The following is a 22,563-nucleotide window of genomic DNA, read 5'->3' as shown; positions in this document are numbered from 1 at the left end:
AGCCAGGTCTACAGCCGCTCTCCTGCAACCCGCTGTGAGGGCAGCTGACAGAGCAAAGAGGGATGGGGGACCCTCGAGAACACCACAGAACAGCTGTCTCAGCCACACTGGGACTCTCCTTCCTCCCTCACCTCTGGAGTTCCACTCATGTGGGACATCAACTGTGCTTCGGGGTTGTGCCTATTTGAAAACGGGACTTTTTATGACTTGTTGCTAAGAGTCAGTAAGAGTGAGACAGAGCTGGGTCTTGAAGGTCGCATAAGAGTTTTTTGGGTAGAAAAGAAAGGAAGGTCAACCCCAGGGAGAGAGAATGGCTTGGGCAAAAGTATGGATGGTTTTGGAGAAGCATCAAAAGGGGAAACCGGGGGGCTAGGTCATGGGGTGGGGGACCTTCTGGGCCGCCTGGGGAACCTGGCCTTGCCCTGGGAACAGCTTCTCTGTGGATTAGTCGGTGCCCTTAGGAGACAGTACAAGGCAAACTCTGGAGTCAGAGAGAGTTAAGTTCCAATCCTGGCCTCTGACGACAGACAATTAAGACAAACCTGTACCAAGCCCGAGTTCCCTCCCCCGTCGGATGAGATGGGTCGTTGTGATCATAAAATACCGATACAAATAGAGACAGGGGGCATCACCTGCACAGTCCTTGGCGGTGTGGTTATGTGATCGTTCTTCCTACAATTTTATTATTCTTACATCATTATATCACACATACACTGTTATCGGTTAGCTATTGCCGCCTAACAAACTACTCCAAAGCTCCTGGCTTAAAACCATAAACGATTATTTTGCTCACTGTCTGCAGGTCAGCCGGAGGTTCTTCTGGCCCCAGCTGGGCTCACTGATGGGTCCGAGGACAGCTGGAGTCGTGTCGGTGGCTCCGCTGGCTGGGCTGGGTTGAGCTTTCTTACATACTTGGGGGTCACCCGGGGGTCTCCCATCGTCTAGAAGTCTAGCTGAGGCTGGTCCTCACGGTGGTCGGTCAAGATTCCAAAACAGAGGGTGGGAAGTATCCCAGTCCTCGTGACCCCCGTGCTGGGAGCCACCATATCCACTTCTGCCATATGCTGGAGGTCAAAACAAGTGCCAGGGCTAGCCCAGGTTCAAGGGCTTTTAAGGAAACAGATTCCACTTCTTAATGGCAGCCGCTGCAAAGTCACATCGGAAAAGGAGAGGATACGGGGAAGGGTAGAGAATTGAGGTCAGGAGTTATGAATGCCTCTCTCAGGTTTGTACGCTGGGTTAAGAGTCCCCAGCCAGCAAACATCCAGAAAAGGCCTTGGCACTCTCTGGAGGTGTCCCCAGCCTCTTCCTCAGCTGTATTTGCATATTTTGATTGGTTCCCCTACTTATCATCTGTCCCGGCAGGAAGAGCCTTTCTCGTCTCCAGCCCCTGGAGAATGATTAAAATCCCACACTATCCTCCCGACCTTAACATGAGATTCCTGGAGGCGGAAACCTGACTTGCCCTAATTTCCCATAATTAATTCGTCAAGACACCTGGTGTGGCTGCTGCTCCCCTCGGGGACTCTCTGGCTTTCCCCCAAGCCGGCCAGTGAGTCCCTGCTCTGCTCATCTCATGGGGGGGAAGGGAGATTCTGTTTCTGGAAGATCTACCCAGAGCCCAACCCCCAAGCGGGTGTTGTTACACGTGTGAAGTCACTGCCTCTCTCTCGATGGCCCTGACACTCAGTAGGATTCCCATGTTACAGATGAGCCGACTGAGGCTCAGAGAGGTGGTCGCTTGGTAAGGACATGGGGCTGGGAAGTATCAGACCTCGGGTTAATGGTTCCCTGGTTGCTTAGGGAGCCATACCTGGGTGGATGGCAAAGACATTGTGGCTTGAAGGCAGTGTAGGCCCCTTCCTCTGGGAAAGGCAGGTGTCCTGGGGCATGTCTTTCCTTTCATTGGATATACCCCCCCTCACTGTTACCCAAAATTAGCACCAGGCAAGGAGGCCCTATTAAAATACAAATGTAGTTGACCTTCAGCAACAGGGGTTTGAACTGTGTGGGCTCAGGTATACATGGATTTTTTTTTTTTGAGTTTTATTTATTTATTTTGAGAGAGACAGGTTGAGGGGGAAGGGGCAGAAAGAGAGAGAGAGGGAGAGAGAGAGAGAATCCCAAGCGGGCCCTGCACTGCCTGCGCAGAGCCCGATGCAGGCTAGAACTCATGAAACCGCACGACCATGACCTGAGCTGAAACCAAGAGTCGGACGTTTAACTGACTGAGCCACCCTGGTGCCCCTACATGGATTGTGTTTCAATAAATACAGTATGGTTCTGTAAATGTGTTTTCTCTGCCTTATGATCTTCTTAATACCATTTTCTTTTCTCTAACTTACATTATTGTAAGAATACAGTATATAATCCATATAATATACAACATATGTGCTGTGTGGCCAGTAAGACTTTTGGACAAGAGTAAGCTATTAGTATTTAAATTTGGGGGGAGTCGGAACGCCTGGGTGGCCCAGTCAGTTAAGTGTCCAACTTCAGCTCAGGTCATGATCTCAGTTCGGGAGTTTCAGCCCCACATCGGGCTCTGTGCTGACAGCTCGGAGCCTGGAGCCTGCTTCGGATTCTGTGTCTCCTCTCTCTCTCTCTCTGCCCCTCCCCTGCTCGTGCTCTGTCTCTGTCTCTCCAAAATGAATAAACAGAAAAAAAAATTATAGATAAAAAATAAATAAATTTGGGGGGAGTCAAAAGTTATATGTGGAATTTAGACTGTGCACGGTGCCCCGACCCCTGCATTATTCAAGCGTCACCTGCCCTGTGGATCTACAGTTAGTTAAAAACACGGGTTCCTGGACTCCCTTCAGACCTTTCAAAATGGACTCTTTAGGAATGAGGTGTGGGAATCTGCATTTTGATATTCTCCTTTCGAGACCATTCTGAAGCCCTAGCCACTGACCACACTCTTCACAGGAGAGCACTCACATTGTTGTTAAGTGCAAAGGGTACGCGTGTAAAGCATGAGCCTGTATTTGACAAAGAGAAGAGATCTCAGATAGGCACAGAAGGACCGTCTGGAAGAACATGTGAACAGAGGAAAGTCTCCACTCAGAGCGGAGTTACGGAGCTGGATCTCTATCTATATTGCTGGATCACCGTGCACTGCGCCTGTGTTCCCTGGTCATCAGAAAAGGCAGCAAGGATCTTTTAATGCAAATATCCTTGGAAGAGAAAGAGGGTATTAGCAGCTGGAAGGCAACGTTGAAAAGAGATTTCTGGCGGCCGCCGCTGGCTGACAACAAAGGCTTGTGGGAAAACGGCTCTGGTATAGGCAAGCTAAGGGGGCCATGGGGGAGGTGTGGCAATCCCAGCAGCCAGAGGTGCCAGGATCCAGGTCTTTCCGTTTCCACAACCTGCAGTCTTGATCTCTGGACCATTGTGGCAGATTGCAACGGTGGCCGCAATTCTTATCCCTCCCCATGCCCACGTCCTTGCCCACGTGACCACGGTGCTTCCTCTCTCTTTCTCGGCTCAACCGTGTGACTTGCTTCGGCCAATGGCATTTTAGCACACACACATTGGGATAACTCCAGAATCCGGTACCCGCACCAAAGCTTGTAAGTAATAAAAATAATTTACCGAACCACATACCAGGAATTCTACTTGTGCTTTAATCCTCACAAGACAGTGCAGTGGGGGAATCATTATTATAGGATTGGAAAAAAAAAAAAATAGGACAAGGGATCGTTCTAGAAAAGAGCCGTAATGCAGGTAAAAGATAAAACCCATACCGTATTAGGGTAATGTCCACACTATAGTAAAGAGCTCTCACAAATTAACAAGTGACAAATGATCCAATAGAAAAATGAACAAAGGATGAGAATTCACGGAAGAAATCTGCGTGGCCAACAAATAAATACAGGCAAACATGCTTAAATTCTCTACAAGTTAGGGAAATGCAAGTTCAAGTGACGATGAAACACCATTTTGTACCCATTGAACTGGCAAACATTTTGAAGAGCTATAACACCTCCTGCTGGCAGAGATGAGGGGAAAGAGACTCCCAGGAATGCCTGGTAGATGATTAGAAACTGGCTCAGGAAATTATTTGCTTCCCCACGTTAAGGAAGGTAGATAATGTCAGAGTCATCCTTCAAATCGGGTGGGTTGAACTCCAAAGTTCACACTGTCAACCACTGAATAAATGGAAGGAATTTAGTAATCTAATCTGGAGTATTTCAGGCTGCCTTTTTCTTCTTCTTTTTTGAAATTAAAGCAACAGAAGCCTCTCTTCAAAGAGCATCTTCCAGAAAACCCAGTCCCCTGAAAGAAATAACAAAAGAACCGTGGGGTTGGAGCGGGGCGGGGGGGGGCGCCCCATTTCTGCTACTGGGCCCCTTCCTCGTTACGGAGCCAGTGAATCTCTAGAGCTCCGTGGAGCAGAGTTTGAAAACAATTGGTCAAGCCAAACCCCATCATTCTACAGACGGGAGCAAGTAAACGGGCCAGGGAGGGCAGGGATGGCTTGACGTCACACAGCTCATCATGGCAGAGCTGGGACTAGGACCTGGGTCTTCCTGCCATTAGAACAGCTCTCCTTTTGCGGTGTGATTCTCAAAGTTCGTAATAATCCTGCCATAAGCGTCCTCATAGTTATCATTCGTTTGAGCATCTTCCAAGTGCCCGGCAATGTGCATTCATCATGTCCAGTCCTCAGAACCACAAGGTAACGGACTCAGAGGTGGTGGGACATACCCAGTGTCACAGCGCTAAGGAGTAGCAGAGGCAGGATTCGAACCCAGGTCTAATCTGAATGTGAAATGGGAGTGCCTTCCACTGGACCAAATGGTCCTAGGTAATGCGGCCGTTTGCTGTGGACGGTATGGGGGATGGGAGAGGGGTTGTAGCCCAGCACTAGCAAAGCATGTGTGGCCCTACCCCCCACCTGTCATGTTCTTCTCTTCCTTTCTTTTTTAAATTTTTTAAATGTTTTGTTTATTTTTGAGAGAGAGAGAACATGAGCGGGGGGAGGCACAGAGAGAGGGGGACAGAAGATCAGAAGCAGGCTATGCACTCAGAGCAGCAAGCCCCATGTGGGGCTCCAACTCAAGAACTGCGAGATCATGACCTGGACCGAAGTCCGACGCTCAACTTGACTGAACCACCCAGGCACCCCCGTGTTCTGCTCTTCTGATAGGATCTTCACCATTCTCTCTGGGCATGAGCTCCCTACCCCCTCAGCATCCAGCACGGCCCATACTGGATGCTTAACATCTGTTATGCGCATTCTCAGAGGCCAGCTATAAGATCACCTATGCAGACAGAGGGCTGGAGGCAGAGAGTCCTGGGTTCACAACCTAATTCCGGTGTTTCCCAGCTGACAACTTAACCCACTTCTCCACGCCTGCTCCTTTATAGATAAATCATGTTTCTACAATAATATTGCAGCATTAAGTAGGAAGCCTTGGGACGCAGATAACAGAAACCCCCACCTATCCTGGAGGAAACCTCTTACTCCGCAGAGTGGGAAGTCCAAGGATAGAGTGGCCTTTGCACTTAAAGACTTGGCAGCTCGGGGCGCCTGGGTGGCTCAGTCGGTTGGGTGGCCGACTTCGGCTCAGGTCATGGTCTCACGGTTCGTGAGTTCGAGCCCCGCGTCGGGCTCTGTGCTGACGGCTCGGAGCCTGGAGCCTGCTTCGGATTCTGTCTGCCTCTCTCTCTGCTCCTCCCGTGCTCATGCTCTGTCTCTCTGTGTCCTTCAAAAATAAATAAGAACATTAAAAAAAAAAAAAAAAAAAGACTTAGCAGCTCAACGATATCAGGGAGGATATAGTCCCCATCTCTCCATTCTGCCATTGCCGGAGCGAGTTTCATCTCTTACCTTGCAGCACGTGGCAAGATGGCTGTCAAAAGTGCGGCTGTCACACCTACACGTACTGCAAACGCTGGGGAGCAGCACCCACCCCTTCCTCCAGCTCCTTCTTAGTCGGGAGGGAAAGTTTCTCAAAGGCCACGGACAGATTTCTCCCTCACTTCTCATTGGGCAGAACTGGGTCACATGCTAACTCCTCAACCAATTATCCGCAAGAGAATCGTACGGCCGGATTAGCTTGAACCAATCATCTGCCGCGCAGGGGCTGATGGGAAGCCAACCACCTACCCTAAGAAAGATACGTGGAAGGAGGATCTGCCGTGCCAAACGCCAAAGGACATTCTGCTTCCTTCCGCTTTGAACCCCCAGCTCAGGGCCCTGAAGACACTCAGCAGTTAGTGAGTGGGTGAGTAAGTGAAGACTCTTTCCTCCCCCTACTCTCTGCTTTGCCCAAGTCAGTCATCTCTCGATGACCTCAATGCCCAAACGAAGCCACAAAAGGTGGTGTGGCTGGAACAAATTGGGAAATAGCTGGAACTCCCTGGGAAGCGCTACTGAAGGAATGAGTGGATCTGGGCCAGGCCTGCTGTTGTCTGTGTCCGAAAATACTCCTCAACTCATCACCAGGCTCCCCTGGGCGAGGGTGGACACCACAGGACTGACCTGTCGATTTTGTCATTGGTGGTGTTGCTGCTTCTGTTTTAAATGAACTGTTCCTGGCATTGAGATGATTTTGGAAGCCTTGTTTATCAATATGGCTAAGAACAGCCATTGGTGCCCAGAGTAACTAGCCACCCTGGTTTTAGCAGCGGAACAACCAAGAATTTCAGCCAGAGGAAACTGAACGGGCAATGTCGGGCCCTGAGTATTGGAATTTGGGCGGTTATTATCCAACACGGGGGCTGTCTCCTTATTTTCCCTCACGCTGGACCCGCGGTGGGGGTGTGAGGGTGGCCGTCTTCACATTCCAGCAGCAAATTAATCTTGGTCCGGAAATTCAGCTAGAGACTACCTCGTCAGAACCCCACTGATACAAAACATACAGTGTCCTATGGGCAGTCCCCAATCTCTAAGATGCTCTGTGATTGGAGACAGCCTTCTGTGCGAAACACGGAAGGCAATGTTGGGTAGGTGGTGGAATCACATGGCCAGCAGCCACGCTAGGAATCCTGGCAGCTGTGGGAGTGACCCAATTCTTCCGCCTTTCTCCACCCGTGCTACTGGGCTGGGCCGTGTGACTTGCTTTGGCCGATGGGATATTTTGAGATAACTGTGGGCCAGTTCTGAGCGCAAGCCTTAGGCGGGGCCTGAGTTTTCACTCGCCTCTCTTGAAATTTCTGTACCCTGCCTTCAGAGGAGCATGTCTTAGGTGAGCACCGGTCCCAGGATAAAAGACAAGGGAGATGGTTAAACCCAACCCGCAGAGCCGTCCCCAACGGATCCAGGAAACTGTGAGAGGAAACAAAAAATAAATGCTTTTATAAATCACACAGACTGTTAGCATGATGGCAGCAAATGCCGACTGATACAGAAATCCGATCGCTAATCATAGTAAAAATAATAACCGATCATAAATATTGGGCCTTTACTATATGGCAGGCTGTACTTGTCATAACAACCCCATGACACAGGAATGGCCTCCATTTTATATACGAGAAAACCGAGGCTCTGAGAAAGTAGGGAACTTGCCCAAGGTCACACACCAGAAACCTACGGACGGTGGATGGGGGACGGTGATGGCCCCAAAGGCCGGGCTCTCCCCATCTCCTCACCCAACCCAAGCAAATGATCAATGATCTTTTGCTGGTTCTTTCAGGGCACAAGACCCCTGTCCTGCCATCTGAGCACAGGTAGGAAAGTAGGAGACTTTTCTGGAAAGCCCCTCTCCAGCGACCCAATGGAGTCAACCTCGAACTTGAAACTCTTTGGAAGCCTGGTGGTCCCAGGTGCATGAGTCATTGTCACCTGGGTGGTGGTTGCTGCCTGCTGCCATGTGAGCGTCCTGCAAGGACAGACAAATGCAAGCCTGCTCCCTGTTGCGAGGGCTGACATTTGATTCTTGGAAGCATTTCTTGAGCACCAACTACCTACCAGATGGAAAAGGGATGGCAAAACCTGAGGCTCTTTCTAGGTAAGAGAAGGAAAACACATTTTCAAAGTCCCCAGCATCACATCCCAACCTCTCCTCTTCCGGTCTCGAACAAGTCCTATTGTCGTTTGTGACCACCCTCTGCTCCCTTCTGCCCCTCACTCACCCTAGACTCCGGTGCCTGGCAATTATTTCAATCCAAGCCTTTGCTTAACTTGTCCCTGGGGTGTTCTTCTCTCTCTTCTATTTCAATGATCACATTTCTGTTCATCATGAAAGACCTAATTCGAAGTTCACCTTCTCAGATGCTTCTTCCTCCGGTGAGCTCTTGACTGCTCATCTCGCCAGCTGATCTAGATGGAGGCCTGTCTTTCCCATAAGTCCACGGGTTTCCCAAGGATGGAGACCGTCCCTTGCTTGTCATGTATCACGCTGCATCCCAGCACGCAGCATGATGCCAGGCACTGGGTAGACAATCTGGAAACGGTGCTTTATTGCTGTAGAACACTTTGCAGTGTATGAACTGCCAGACAGCTCAAGGGTCGTGTCTCAGACCCCGTGACTGTGACTATGGGCAGTTACTCACCTCTCGGAGCACCTGCTTGATGCTATCGTTGGAGGATTCCAGGAGATCATCCCCTGAAAGCAACTAGCAGAATGCCTGGCTCATAGTTGGCCCTCCAAAAATGCCATCTACTCACAGGACTGGTGTTATCATTTATCACGTTAGATTCTGGGGTAATAAACGTTGACAACTCTGCATTGTAGGAGTCAGAAAACTTTTTCTCTAACCGCCTGAAAGTCAATATTTTAGGCTTTGTGGACCATATGGTGTCTGTCCCACTACTCATCTGTGCTTTTGTAGCATTGAAAGCAGCCACAGACCATGTGTAAATGAATGTGCGTGGCTGAGTGCCAATAAAACTTTATTTACATAAACTGGCAGCGGGCCGGATTTGGACCAAGGGCTATAGTTCGCTGACCTTGGCTGCAGGAAATTAGAGGAAACCAGAGATGGAATGTCCACTGTGCCTATTCAAGGTTGCAGTTCTCTAAGTTGGATCTCGGGCTGCTAGCATCGATTACGGAGTCACCACCGAGGAAGACGTCTGCAGAGGGGAAGGGAGGGGAGGAGACATTCCCGACGTGCCAAGTAGAGGAAGAAGTCATAACGCATCGAAGCATGGGCTTTGGATTCCGACAGACATCAGACAGAACCCAGCTCCATCACCTGCTGTGTGTGACTTTGGGCAAGGGACCCCTCTCCATGCAAGCCTCAATTTCCTCATTTATAAAATGGACATAATAACAACTTCTGTTTCACAGGCTCTGGGAGGGTAAATCCCATCAAGCGCTTAGCTACCATGCCACAATTCGTAGAAGCGTCTTCAAAATGCCAAAGGGAGTATTACTTAGACCCTGGGCAGCGGGAAGAAAAAAAAAATCGAAATGGAAAATGCTGACCTTCTATTAGCTTCTAATACATGGAATTTCTCAGCAAGACCTTGTAAACCGCTTAACTTTCGGTGAGGCTGACATTTGGGGGATGATCAACTCAGGTGTTTCTCATAGCCAAGAAGCTTTTTTTAAGAGGACACCAAGGCTCTCAGCGCGGCAGTTCCACACCTCTAATCTCACTCCCTACAGGTGCAGGCAGAGGATGGGGTCACAGCACCTCTGGGGCTCCAAGGCCCACCCTTCACCAGGCACTGGCCTCCCCGCCCCCCTGCTCCCCCAGTGTGGTGGGAAATGCATGGGGAGAGGCCCCCTGGGTGGGTATTGTTCGCTTACCGATCTGGAGGGAAATTCACAGAAAAACACGGATTAACACTGGCAAGCAAGAGGATTAAAAAAGACTTCAGAGGGTAAAGAGAAATGAATGCTGATCTATTGGATACTTACTTCTGCACCCGGAACACCAGGTTTTCTCCCGATTCCAATAAGCTCTTTAAAAAATTCATGAGGTTTTTTTGTTTCTCTGCTTATTTATTCGAGTCCCCAGGATAAACTCATGAAAAGCAACTTCTCGTCGCGGGCATCCTGGGGGAAGGTATAATTTGTATAGTTCAGGCTAATAAATTACACAATGTCAACATGTTCTGTCACTAATGTCCCACGGCAATCCCAGGCCCTATTAATGAGGGGTGGCCAGAGTAAGTGAGCATTCTCTGGCTTCCTCTTCCTTTACTTTGTTTCCTTCCCTTCCATTCCTGAGGGGCTTCCTGGTGCCAGGCACGGGGGACATAGAGATAAAAAGGCTATGGAAGGTCACGGCCAGGTGGGAAAGAGGACGCTTCAATGGAGAGCGCACTGAGGCAGTGTGCCAGGTGCAGGAATGGAGGCCGAGAGGCATCCTCAGGCAGCATTCATGAGGCACCTGCTGTATACTCCGAGCTGCCCTGGGGATGAGGGCAGGCAGGAAGCAGCTCCTGGACGAACTACCACCCCATGCCAATCATCTACCTCGTGCCTCCCAGGCCCCCACTTAACTTGGACCCACGAGCCCCACACACGGCAGACCAGAAAAAACGAATACTTTCACCTGTAAGGATACAAAACCTCGAAACTACCTGGTGTTCCACAACAGGGAGCCCGTTATGCAAATGAGAGTACTTGGTGGCACATCACGTAGCCATTAACAAGGAAGAAGGCTGTGTAGCTACGTGGAAGAAACGCTTAGAAAATAACCCCGAGAATGGAAGGTGAATGATCCATGTTTTACCAGATGAGATGATGAAAAAAAAAAAACAAAACAAACTCACCAGGATCCTGCTGTCCAAGAGAGCGGGACCTGGAGGGAAAGGGGGAGATGGGAAGTGCAAGAGAAGGAAGGAAGAAAATGAGAGAAAGAGAAAGAAGGAATGGCCAAGAAAAAGGTAACAGGAAGGGAAAGAGAAGGCTGACTGGGCCTCTAACTCACATCTGTTCGAGAAGACACCTCGGCCAGGACCCAGCTAGGATGCTCCGCCTGCACAGTTAACTCCTTTAAAAAGCTGTTGCCCTTGGGGTGCAGGAGTGGCTCTGTTGGTTGAGCGTCCGAGTCTCGATTTCCGCTCAGGTCATGGTCTCACGGTTTGTGGGATGGATCCCTACATCAGGCTCTGCGCAGACGGCACAGAGCCTGCTTGGGATTCTCTCTTTCCCTTTCTCTCTGCCCCTCCCCTGCGGCGCGCTCTCTCTCTAAATAAATAAACTTAAAAAAAAAAAAAATCTGTTGTCCTTGATGGACTCGGAGCCAGAGCTTCCGGAAACCGCAGCCTGCGGACTCCCTGGGGCTGTCCTGGGCCTGAGGCAGGCTCATGCCAAGGAGCCCAGGGCGGAGGAATGGGGTCGGCCCCCTGGCCACTCTGTGGCCAGTCTCAGGCTGTCAAAATCCAAAGCGCACCTGGATTCACCTCTTAAGGCATTGGCAAAACCCGGGGATTTTACTGCAGGTATAGCGGAGGCCAGAGGATGGAGATTACAGAGCCCATCTGTGAGCAGAGCTTCCTAAAACTCCCCTTCCGGTGTTTCTGTCTTCACCAGATTTGCATGATTTTGGGGCAGCTGCCACAACTCTCTTTTGTCCCCTCTGCCAGCTTTGTCCACTCAGGCTGGTTTCTCTCTGCACCTTGCTTCTCCAAACCCCCTGTGTGCACACCCAACCGGCGATGAGGACCAAGCCCTGGCTGGTAGCCACGCCCACCCTATCCTGCTTCTCCAGCCTGGCCCCCCCCCCCCCCGCCCCCCCGCCAATTTCTTCCCCAAGGGTCCCAAGTTCCTCAAGCTTTTTTTTCCGTCTAGCATCATATGGGAATATGGCGAGCGACATCCTCTTTGGTGAACAGGATGGGCTCTAAATTCTGACTTAATCTTTGCAGGCTGGGTGACCTCAGGCAAGTGACAAGTCTGTTTTTGCCTCCAGACCTGTTTTTCCATCTGTACAACGAGGATAGTATAAGCACCCGCCCACTAAGATTGCTGTGAGTATTCAGAGTCGATGCATGCAAAATTCTGGTACGTGGAGAGTGTGCAGTAACCATCAGTACTATGATTTATCCACTGGAAAATTCCGTGAGGTCAGTAGGGCAAGGGCTACGGTTCTCATTTTCTAATGAACAAACCAAGGACCAGAGCACTGAGCTGACTTGCCCCAGGCCGCACAGCACAGTCAGCTGAGCCAGAGGTCAAACCTGGTTCTTGAGCCCAGAACCTTCAGATTTCGGTCCAGCTCCTTGAGGTCGAGCCCTGGGAAGGCAGGGGCCAGTGAGTGGGGGTCCCCACATCTTGGGCGTTGGTTAAGCATTCTTGAGAGGAGATAGTGCTTCCTGGCTCCAGTATTCAGAGCCTTGACGTTAGATTATGATAATGTATGACATGGGATTGTGCTGCCTGCTTGCACCTGACAATCGCATTTCTTCCAGGCACAACTCCAGAGAGCCCATTTTGCTGTTCTCAGCAGAGTCTGGAGTGTCCTACCCCAGCCCCCCTGCTTGGGACAGGAAGTTTGGTGCCCTCACGAGCCATTTCTCATGGCAGCCACTCGAGGATCTCCTTGTTTTAAGATTTTATTTTTATTTTTTTTTAAATTTTTTTCAACGTTTATTTATTTTTGGGACAGAGAGAGACAGAGCATGAACGGGGGAGGGGCAGAGAGAGGGAGACACAGAATCGGAAGTAGGCTCCAGGCTCTGAGCCGTCAGCCCAGAGCCTGACGCGGGGCTCGAACTCACGGACCGCGAGATCGTGACCTGGCTGAAGTCGGACGCTTAACCGACTACACCACCCAGGCGCCCCTAAGATTTTATTTTTAAGTAATCTCTACACCCAACGTGGGGCTCGAACCCACAACCCTGAGATTAAGAGTCGCCCGCTCCACCGACTGAGCCAGCCAGGCGCCCCGAGGATATCCTATATCATTTCTAGTTTAGCTGCATGGTGCCCCTCTTTGGCACACTGGCATCCCTACACGAAAGCACAGAATTCAAAGCTCGTCACTGGACGCACAACTAGCTGTCAGGATTCCCTCCCCTCCCCCTGCCATCATCACTCATGGTACTTCACCGTATAGCGTGGTGGTCAGAAAATTCTGGAGTCAGACAGCCGTGGGTTCAAAACTTAGGTGAGACACCGAGTCTGAATTTGGGGAAATGACTTAGTCTCTCTGGGTCTCCATTTCTTCATCTGTTTAATGGATATTTGAATAATGGAAAGGGGACAAATAAGACTTCATAGGGCTGCAGGAATTCAGTAAGATTGTATCAGTTAGCTATGGCTACAATGCCACATAACAAATAACCCCACAACGTGACAATCGGCAATCCACAGAAGAAATAGAAGTAGCCACCACATACATGAAAACGCTTCACAGCAACAGTAAACAAAGAAAGTTAACTAAAGAAAACCCAAGATATCATTCTTCACCTGTACCTAATTGGTAATTTTTTAAAAGACAGACTGAACTTTTTTAGAAAAGTTTTACACTGACAGAAAATTTGAGAAGAGAGTACGGAGACTTCCCACATATCCCCGCTCAGTTTTGCCTATTAGTATCATCTTACCTCAATACGGTACATTTGTTACAGCTGATGAGCTGATACTGATGCCTGATTATTAACCAGACTTCATATTTTATTCACATTTTCCTTACTTTTCACTTAACTTCCCTTCTGGCATCCAGAATCCCATCCACGATGGCACCTTTCATATAGTTGCCACGTCTCCTTAGGTTTCACAGACTTGCCTCATTTTGGATGACCTTGACACTTTTCGGGAATACTGGTTAGGTATTTTGTAGAATGTCTCTATTAGTACCAAAAAAAAAATTTGTTTTAAGTTCTCATTCGTTTATTTAAGTAATGTCTACACCCAACGTGGGGCTCGAACTCATGAGATCAAGAGTCGCACGTTCTTCCAACTGGGCCAGCTAGGCGCCCTTGTCTGATTTTTTTTCCTTAACGAATTGACTGGGGTTACGGGTTTTGGGGAGGAAGACTGGAGAGAGAAAATTTTCATCACATCATATCAAGGATACATAGCATTAACATGACACATGACCCCTGATGTGGCCCTTGATCCCATCTGGCTGAGGTAGTGTCTGTCAGATTTCTCCACTGTCAAGGTGCTCATTTGCCCCCTTTCCATCCCGTACACTTTGGAGGGAAGTTAACGTGCACAGCCCACACTTGGCCCACACTTGAGAAGTGAAGAGTTATGCTCCCCCTCCTTGAGGGCAGAGTATCTACATAAATTATTTGGAATTCTTCCACATGGGATACTTGTGTCTCCTTCCCATTTAAGTTATTCAATCATTTATTTATATCAGTGTGGACTCATGGCTATTTGTTTTACACGTTGAGTTATAATCCAATAATTCTTTATTTATCTGGTTCACATTGTCCCAGCTTGGGCCCCTGGGAGGTTCTCAGTTGGTTCCTTTGTTCCTTTGACATACCCCAATTTCTTTTTCGTTTTTAGTTTGGAGCGCATTCTTACAGTATGGCAGGATAAGGTGTTCCTGGCTCACCTTGCATATTTACCGTCCTGGTCATTGAATCAGCCATGTCCCCTACAATCCCTGGTTCCTTTTATGGGAGAATGGGGTTTTAAACCAAGACCCGGGCGTTAGATGTTTGTGTTGCTACTGGGGTGTCATTGCTTCTAGGCCCTCTCAGTGAAGAGCAGGAACTGTCTGTCAGCACACTGACCTACATATACACAAGTGTATATAAATATTTCTGTGTGTAACAATATGTATGGGGTACATGGGTGGTTCAGTCGGTTGAGTGTCCAACTTTCGATTTTGGCTCAGGTCATGCTCCCATGGGATCAAGCCCTGAGTCAGCCTCCGCCCTGAGCATGGAGTCTGCTTAAAATTCTCTCTCTCTCTCTCTCTCTCTCTCTCCCTCTGTCCCTCTCCCCTGTTCATACTTGCTCTCTCTAAAATAAAAAAGAAACACACACAAAAACCCCAGCATGTACATATATTAAGCTATACATGAGTTCATACTGATGTCCCCAGCTCTAATCCATTACCACACGAATCATCTAGCCTCCTACCCTTGTTCATTTTATACTTCAACAATGAGAAGCCTGGCTCCCACCATGCACCATCCATTCACGTAATTCTTCAATTCCGGTATCCTTTAGTCTCTCAGACTCTGCACGTTTCCAAAGTTACTTAGGTTAGCACCTTTTCTTCCTACCTCCTTTAGTTTGGCGGTTTCACACATTTGTGGATTCTTTATCGCAGGCATCACAGCAAGCAGGAGCTGGTGCTGACCTTCATGAGGACGTAGGGCAAGTTCAAGGCAACACCAGCCAGAATATCAAGTGACACTAAGGCATTTGGTATAGAAATTAGCTGCAGGGCCTCACATAAACTTCTCTCTCATGGTAGAGAATTTGCTAGGCATCATTTTCTCCTTCCCCACAATTATCCATGCCCTGGGGATCAAAGGTGTTTCAGACATGGATCTAGCCAAGTTCAGGAAGGCATGGAAGGCACAGGCATAGCTCACCTTAATACCAGGCAGACAATGAAACACAACAGGAGAGTGAAGTTCAGAAAACAAAGCCTTCACTTCCAGCAGGGCTTAGAGCCCCTGGGAAGATCTGGGAACTTTGGGCAAGATGACGTCCAGGAAGCTGAACGAGAAGAACCTTCTCTGTGAGCAAACCACGGGGATGGAGAAAACTAAGAGTCTTGTGAATGGAGTCTAGTTTTCTGACATCATGTTTTAAAGATCTTTGTTTTTTTAAATTTACTTATTTTTGAGAGAGAGACAGAATGGGCAGAGGAGGGGCAGAGAGAGGGGGGGACAGAGGATCCGAAGCAGGCTCTGTGCCGACAGCAGAGAGCCCAAGGCGGGGCTCAAACTCTCGAACCGTGAGCTCTTGACCTGAGCTGAAGTCGGAAGCTTAACTGACTGAGCCACCCAGGCCCCCCTCTGACATCATTTCATTCCACGTTTCAAAACAGAAATAGCCTTATCATTTCTATGCCTAGGAAAGGATGTCAGGATGTCAGGCTCATTAAAAAAAAAAAAATAGCTGTATATATTCCACTGCGGGGCAGAAGTATATTTTACAAAATCTGTCTCATTGGTCAGACATTTGTGTGACTTACAAGCTTTCACTCGCAAGCTTTCGAGTGACCCTATAATACAAATATTTGCACTTGTCCAATTTTTGCATTAGGATAAATCCCTAGTCGTGAATAGTTGGACCAAAGAGTCTGGACATTCTAAATTCTCAGTATCTACTGCAAAATTTCCCTACAGGGACCAATTTATACACTAAGGCATGAGAGTGGCCATGTGTCCACAATTGTATTGTTGACAATAACTTCCTGTTATCATTCTTCTTAATCTGCCTACTACGTGGGACGCTGCCGCAGAAGCTCATGGGCCACATGGTATCGCCTTGTCTGTCACCATTCACCTTCTGCCTTCCTCCCCCGACTGAGCTCTGGGGGCTCGAAAGCTTCCCCAATCCCCCACATACCACACCTGGAAATGTCTCTGGACTCTGTCCTTCCGGGTGACAACGTGAAAACAGACGGCTCATCAGCTCAGCCTGAAAGCAGTCTGTTCATGGTCTCCTTCAGGTCAGGTACCGAAAACCTGGGCTGGAGGCAAGGAGGCCTGTGCTGTGATGGAGGGAAGGCCTGGCCTTTAAGAAGAATGTTTCATTCACGCCCCCGGTGCGTGCCGGCATTTCTGCAGCTACGTCTGTGTGTTCCCTTCGTGCAGATCACTTAGGGCCTCAGACGGAGCTCTGCTGTGAGCATCCCCGTCACCCTGGGCACACACATCCTAGCCACTTGGAACCGATGTTTCCATAACTGGGGTGGCAGGATGGTGGGAAGCCCTGGGATCTTGAGAGAAGGGGCTTAGGGGTGGTTTGAACAAAGAACACGCGTATCATTTCTCATTCCAAGCCTCCCTACGCATTGAGAAAACAGGCTCAGTAAGGAGGAAAAGTGAAGCCCAGGAAAGGGGAGACATCTGCCTGGGGCTGCACAGCAAATCACCCTGCCTAAACCCTTAAGAGCCTGAGTCCTCATCAGACCTGGCTGCCTCCCCGACGGCAAACTCCTCGTTCTAAATCTCAGCACGCAGTGAGACTCACGCAGAGGCCTGTTTATGCTGTTGCATTACCAAGCTTTTAAAAGTCCAGATGGTTCCAGTTGTAGGGATCTACAGGCCGTAAAACTGTCATGCTCACAACGCAGCGTCTCTCAAGGTAATGATGTAATCTGTTTGCAGAAAAAGGCCCCTGGTCCAGGCTGTCATGAGGGCTGTCACTGCACAAGCCTCCGCCAGGGTAGCGGGGGTGTGTGTGGGGGTGTGGTGTGTGCTCATAATGGGGCAGTGTGGAGTAACCCTCCTCTAGGTCGGCATTCTCCAGCACACGGGGGCCCAATGTGCTTGGGGAGAGCGGCGATCAGATCTGTGTGCCTAGTTCACGTCCTCGATCTCCTCCCTGCACAGAACCGCGAGGCAACGTCCGTGGGCCCTCTCCCAGCTCCCCTGCATGCAATTTACGCCGCCTGGAGTGCCCTCCCCTACATTCGCCTTCAAATCCAGCTTAGGACTTGGGCACAAGCCCCGCCTCTGAGTGTCTGACCCAGGCCAAGCCACTTCACCTGTCTGAGATTGTCTTTCCTCTTCTCTAAGTTGGTGTCAGTAATAGATCCAGCTCCGCAGTGCTGTTACAAAGATTAAGCAAAATAATCCTCACGGGCTGCAGTGAGGGCATGCTGGCTGTAACAAAACCCCATTCAGATTAGTTGAAGCTAAACTCAGGAGGGTGAGGGTCTACTCAAAATGGGTATAAGCCCAGAGTCCCTGGGTGGCTCAGCCGGTTAAGTGTCTGACTTGGGCTCAGGTCACGATCTCACAATTCGTGGGTTCGAGCCCCAGGTCAGGCTCTGTGCTCACAGCTCAGAGCCTGGAGCCTGCTTCAGATTCTGTGTCTCCCTCTCTCTCTGCCCCTGCCCTGCTCACACTCTCAGTCTCTCAAAAAGTGAATAAACGTTAAAAAAAATTTTTTTTAAATGGGTATAAGCCCAACCTTAAATTTTGGGTGTAAAAAAGTGACATCACGTTAACATGCCAGTTGATGGCTCAAGGCCCCTGCACACAAGGACATCCACCTCTTCCTGTTAAAAATCCCACCCACGCCGACCATTCCTGGGTGGTTCATGGATCCACCTGCAGGGAGGGGCTTCCACAGCAGAGAATGACTCACCTGGTGTCCCAGAGGACCACCTCACCCCACCCTGGGGACCAAGCTGAGTCCCCGGATCAGTGCTCCACCTCAGCCTTTTCGGTCACATTCTGCTTCCCAGGAACCTGGAGTAAGTTCGGTGAGGTCAGGAACCGTGTTTGTCTTATTTGTCACTGTGTGCCCAGCATCCAGAACAAGGACTTGGCACACAGCATCCATTATATGTTGAAGGGATGAATGGGGGTGGTGGTGGTGTGTGTGGATGGATGGGTGAATGAACAGATGAATGGATTGATGGATATATGGATGAATGATTGGATGGCCATATGGATTCATGAACGGATGGATGGGTGGAAGGATGGCAGGAAAGAACGAAGGAAGGAGGAAAGGAAGGAAGAAAAGGAAAGATGAATGGATGGATGGACAGACAACTCAAGGTGTGAAATATCAGCCCCCAAGTCATGCTTCAGAAAATTTTATAAGTAAACACCTTTGGTAATTTAGCATTTTGGAACAGCTGGACATATATCTTTTTTAAATAGAAAAAGTAAATCGGGGGAACCTGGCTGGCTCGGTGAGTTAAGCGTCTGACTCTTGATTTCAGCTCAGGTCATGATCTCACGATTCAGGGGTTCGAGCCTACGTGGGACCCTACGTGGGATTCTCTCTCCCTCTCACTCTGCCCTTCCCCGACCCCACTGCATACATTCTTTCTCTCAAAATAAATAAATAAGCTTTAAAAAAAAATTTTAAGAAGGAAATCAACATCTTTAAAATCATAGCCTAGGAACTTGCTGATTCTGCATGAATTTGCCATCTCGCTGTGTTATGTAATGATCATAGTTATGCATGTAAATATATTTCTAAAACACGGTCTCTAATTACACGGATGTGATCTGTGTTGATGATTCTGGGAAAGAGGTTAAAAGTCACCAGAAAGGGAACAATAGCAAACGTTTACGGAGTGTCCACTAAGCATCACGTTGTTTTATTAAAATGCTACCCTGTCGGGGTGCCCGGGTGGCTCAGTCGGTGGGGTTAACTGTCTGACTTTTGATCTCGGCTCAGGTCATGATCTCACAGGTTCATGGGTTTGAGCCCCACATCAGGCTACACACTGTCAGTGCGGAGTCTGCTTGGGATTCCCTCTCTCTCTCCCCCTCCCCCACTCCTGCTCTCAATCTCTCTCAGAATAAATTTAAAAGAAATTTATTTTAATGCTACCCTGTCAGATTCTCTCAGTTCTGCACCGAGAATAATTTCATGCCCGGTTTTCAGGTGAGGGAACTCAGATGCCATGAGGTTTCATGTCCTGTGGGAGGCCACACAGCTGGTACATGGCAGGGCTGGCTTTGAATTCAGCTTTGCTCAGTCCCCCACGGCCTGCCTGGGAAGAGGGCCTTCTGGAGGCGCAGGAACGGGGTGACCATTGTTTTAGGACTGTGCTTACCTGTGCTGGCTCGATTATCCTCACCTGGCAGGTGAGGAAACTGAGTTTCAGAGCTGAACACCACTTCTGAGGTTGTTGATTTAATCCGCATGAAAGCTTTTCAAGGTCAACCGGATCTCGGGGCAATATGGCCCTAGAGAAGGCAGACAATGGGCTCCAGGGCCTCCTGGGCTCGCTCTGTGCCCTAAATTCCTTCATTACACTCTCCTTGGAGTCACGGTGTTTTGACTCTGGTTAAAATGCAAATCGTACCTGGAGGGATAACACAGAAAGCCATTATTGGCCTGGAATAAAGCCAGGCCACATTCGCGTCCAAATTCCATTTTCAATACCTTTGGGTTTCTTTCTAATAACTTGAGAATGTTTTTCTGCAAGTAATTCATGTTCATTGTAGAAATTTAGGAAACGTAGAGAGGCAAAAAAAAAAAAAAAAAAAGAAAAAAGAATAAAGAAAAAAAATTGCTTGAAATCTTTCTGAGGCAGCCATGTCTTTCCATTTCATCTAGTAGCCGTGCTCAAATTTAAAACCGTACATGTCCCACTCTCCACCCAGCTAATTAGCGGCTGACGCCATCCCCAGGCTGGGGGTGGGGGTGGGGTGAGGGGAGGAGCATGTGACCCAGAAATGGCCAATTAGAGCATCCCAGCCCTGGCCACAATGATTGGTTCATGGAAGGGAGCACAACCAATCCCAGCCAATTAGAGCTCTGCCCAGACCTTCCCCTGGAATCAGAGAGAAAGAGGCTTTTTTCCTTCTTCTTTTTTTTTTTTTTTTTTTTTCTTTTTACTTGTCCTAAGTTGCAAAGAGGTTGGGAGCAGGGAGTGGCCAGTCTTGCCTCAGTGTGTGGAGAGTTTGCCTGAGAATGAAGCCAACTCCACAGAAGAAAGGAGAGCTGAGACAGGGAGAGAGAGATTTCTGACATTGTCTGAGCACCTGGATCCAACTACACCTGAAGCCAGTATTTTAATAGAGTTTTCAGTTATTAAATTGAGCCATATGCAATTCCAACAGTTGGCAACTTTTGACCCCCTCCCCCCAAAGACAATTTCATATCATTCAGCTTAATACACGAGACAACAAATCCCCTTCCCTACTTAAATGAGTTTAAACTGAGTTTCTGAGTCTTGCAACTGAAAGAATCCTGTTCAATATAACCATCATCCAAAGAAAATCAACAGTCACATTTTGCTCTATCTCTTCCCATTCTTCTCTGTGTGCCTGTATTTGTGTATGTTTGCATACTAGATCATAGCATAGTGTAATGCAGTATAATAACTTTGTGACATTTTAATTTAACTTACTATCTGTGTAATTCGTTGTTCCATATCTGCCTTCTCCTAGGCACTGAAAGTTCAATACCTGCCTTCCCTTGTGGAAAACACAGCGGCAGGACCATACTAGGTGCTCAATAAACATTTGTTGCCCGTATCAATACAGGTATATACTCGGGTGCCCGGCTGGTTTAGTCGGTAGAGCGTGCGACTCTTGACCTCGGGGTTGCGAGGTTGAGCCCCACATTGGGTGTAGAGATTGCTTAAAAATAAAACCTGAAAAAGAAATACAGGTATATACTAGAAAGTGGGATCCAGGGTGAGAGAATGCTTTAGAGAAAAGCCAGTCTGCAGCCTGGCATACATCTACTCCATAAAAGTGAGATATACTGCCCCATTAGAATAGGGTCCACGTTCACAGCAAACAATGAAAACTGAACACCTGCATTAAAATTTACACGGGAGGCCAGCTAACCCTAGCAGGCTAGATAGAAGACCGGCACTTGCTGAGGAGAATGTGTTCAACTTACCAGCTTTTTAAAAACGTTGGCAGGGGCCAGGTTGGGGATGGGCACAGGAAAGAAATCCAATGGCAGGATTCGTGATTTGAAACCCGTAGAAAGAGGTTCAGCAGAGGACTTTTTCTGAATCTTCCGAACGTTCATTGCTTAGGTCACAGGTTGGTGACTCATTACCGCCCCCTCCAGGTGGTATGGGGAAATGCAGGGGAAGAAATGAAATGCAGCCGGTCAAGCCATTAGTTGTGCTACTGCGTTTATCATAGGCTCAGGGATGATCAGAACCTGGAGTTATGCTCTCTCGTTATTTCAGTCATCATCAGTCTTCATCTCAACAGCAGTAAGAGTGGCTGTGGGGAATAGCCAGGCAAGGGGCTAAGAGCTTTCCATGCATTATCTCATTATCTTTTACAATACCCTCGGAAATGGATACTTTTAGGGACCCGTGTTACACACGGGGAAGCAGATGCTCAGACAGGTGAAGCCACTTGCTCAAGAGCACATAGCTGGTAAATGGTGGAGCTAGGACTCAAATCCAAGGTCTTCTGACCCTTTCTGCTCTGATTTTCCAGATGATCTATTCCCCCCCCCCCCCCCCCCACCCTCATCGTACAAGTGAGGACAATGAAGCTCTGAGCAGCCCCCGGAGCTCTGAAGTTGGCGGGGATCCCAAATAGCTACGAAGACCTTTACAAAGTTACACTTACGTTTGGCTTTCCAAAAATGATCCCAAGCAGAGGATGGGAGGGGTCCGGATGCAGTGACCCCCGGTGGGGTCAATCAGAAGAAACTTGCTAATGTTGGCATCGTATGCAAGTACTGATTGGGAGGGCAGCCAAGGGCAATCCACCGCAGAGAAATTTCACCCGAGGCCGCAGGACAGGGGTTGGGGGGGCTACACGAGAGACTGGTCGCCACCACGCCATCTACGCTGGCAACAAGCTGAGTCCCTGTAAGGGTCTGCCCCTACATAAACGGAGGGGCAAACTATGGTGGACCCACACCAGGGCGCACCGTCGGGCAGTCCTAGATGCGGACACGACAGCACGGGTGGATGTTAATATCACAGCACCACGAAGGAAACAATAAACAGGATGCAACCCACAGCACCGTACCGTTCCGGTAAATAAAAAAAACACATGCACACAAAACATGTTTTGCGGGGACAAATATAAATAAAAGGACATCAAACGGA

At 48.8% G+C, this 22,563-nt stretch overlaps 3 long non-coding RNA genes across 4 annotated transcripts in view; 1 reads left to right on the top strand and 2 right to left on the bottom strand.

The window, feature by feature from the left end:
* Positions 1-5,652, bottom strand: part of LOC109493247 — an 11,264-nt gene extending 5,612 nt beyond the window's left edge. Inside the window, exons 1-2 of the long non-coding RNA XR_002147367.2 lie at positions 5,471-5,652; positions 794-1,145 (exon numbers count right to left, since the gene is read on the bottom strand). This is a non-coding gene — a long non-coding RNA (uncharacterized LOC109493247). The remainder of the gene's footprint in view (positions 1-793; positions 1,146-5,470) is intronic.
* LOC109493246 lies at positions 5,650-21,933 on the bottom strand. 2 transcript variants are annotated; one of them, XR_006587949.1, is made up of 5 exons: positions 21,381-21,933; positions 20,881-21,126; positions 19,579-19,830; positions 5,837-7,276; positions 5,650-5,711 (listed from the first exon to the last, which is right to left on the bottom strand). It is a non-coding gene; the product is annotated as an uncharacterized LOC109493246 (long non-coding RNA). The 2 variants fall into 2 exon arrangements; XR_006587950.1 differs by lacking the exons at positions 5,650-5,711; positions 20,881-21,126; positions 21,381-21,933 and adding an exon at positions 19,911-20,004 and having other exon boundaries at positions 5,725-7,276.
* LOC109493245 lies at positions 6,123-22,563 on the top strand. The gene is made up of 4 exons (XR_002147364.3): positions 6,123-6,233; positions 11,777-11,878; positions 20,921-21,016; positions 21,941-22,563. It is a non-coding gene; the product is annotated as an uncharacterized LOC109493245 (long non-coding RNA).

The sequence above is a fragment of the Felis catus genome, chromosome D3 (assembly GCF_018350175.1).
Source record: "Felis catus isolate Fca126 chromosome D3, F.catus_Fca126_mat1.0, whole genome shotgun sequence".
Lineage (NCBI taxonomy): Eukaryota > Metazoa > Chordata > Mammalia > Carnivora > Felidae > Felis > Felis catus.
This window is presented reverse-complemented; position numbering and strand designations above follow the sequence as displayed.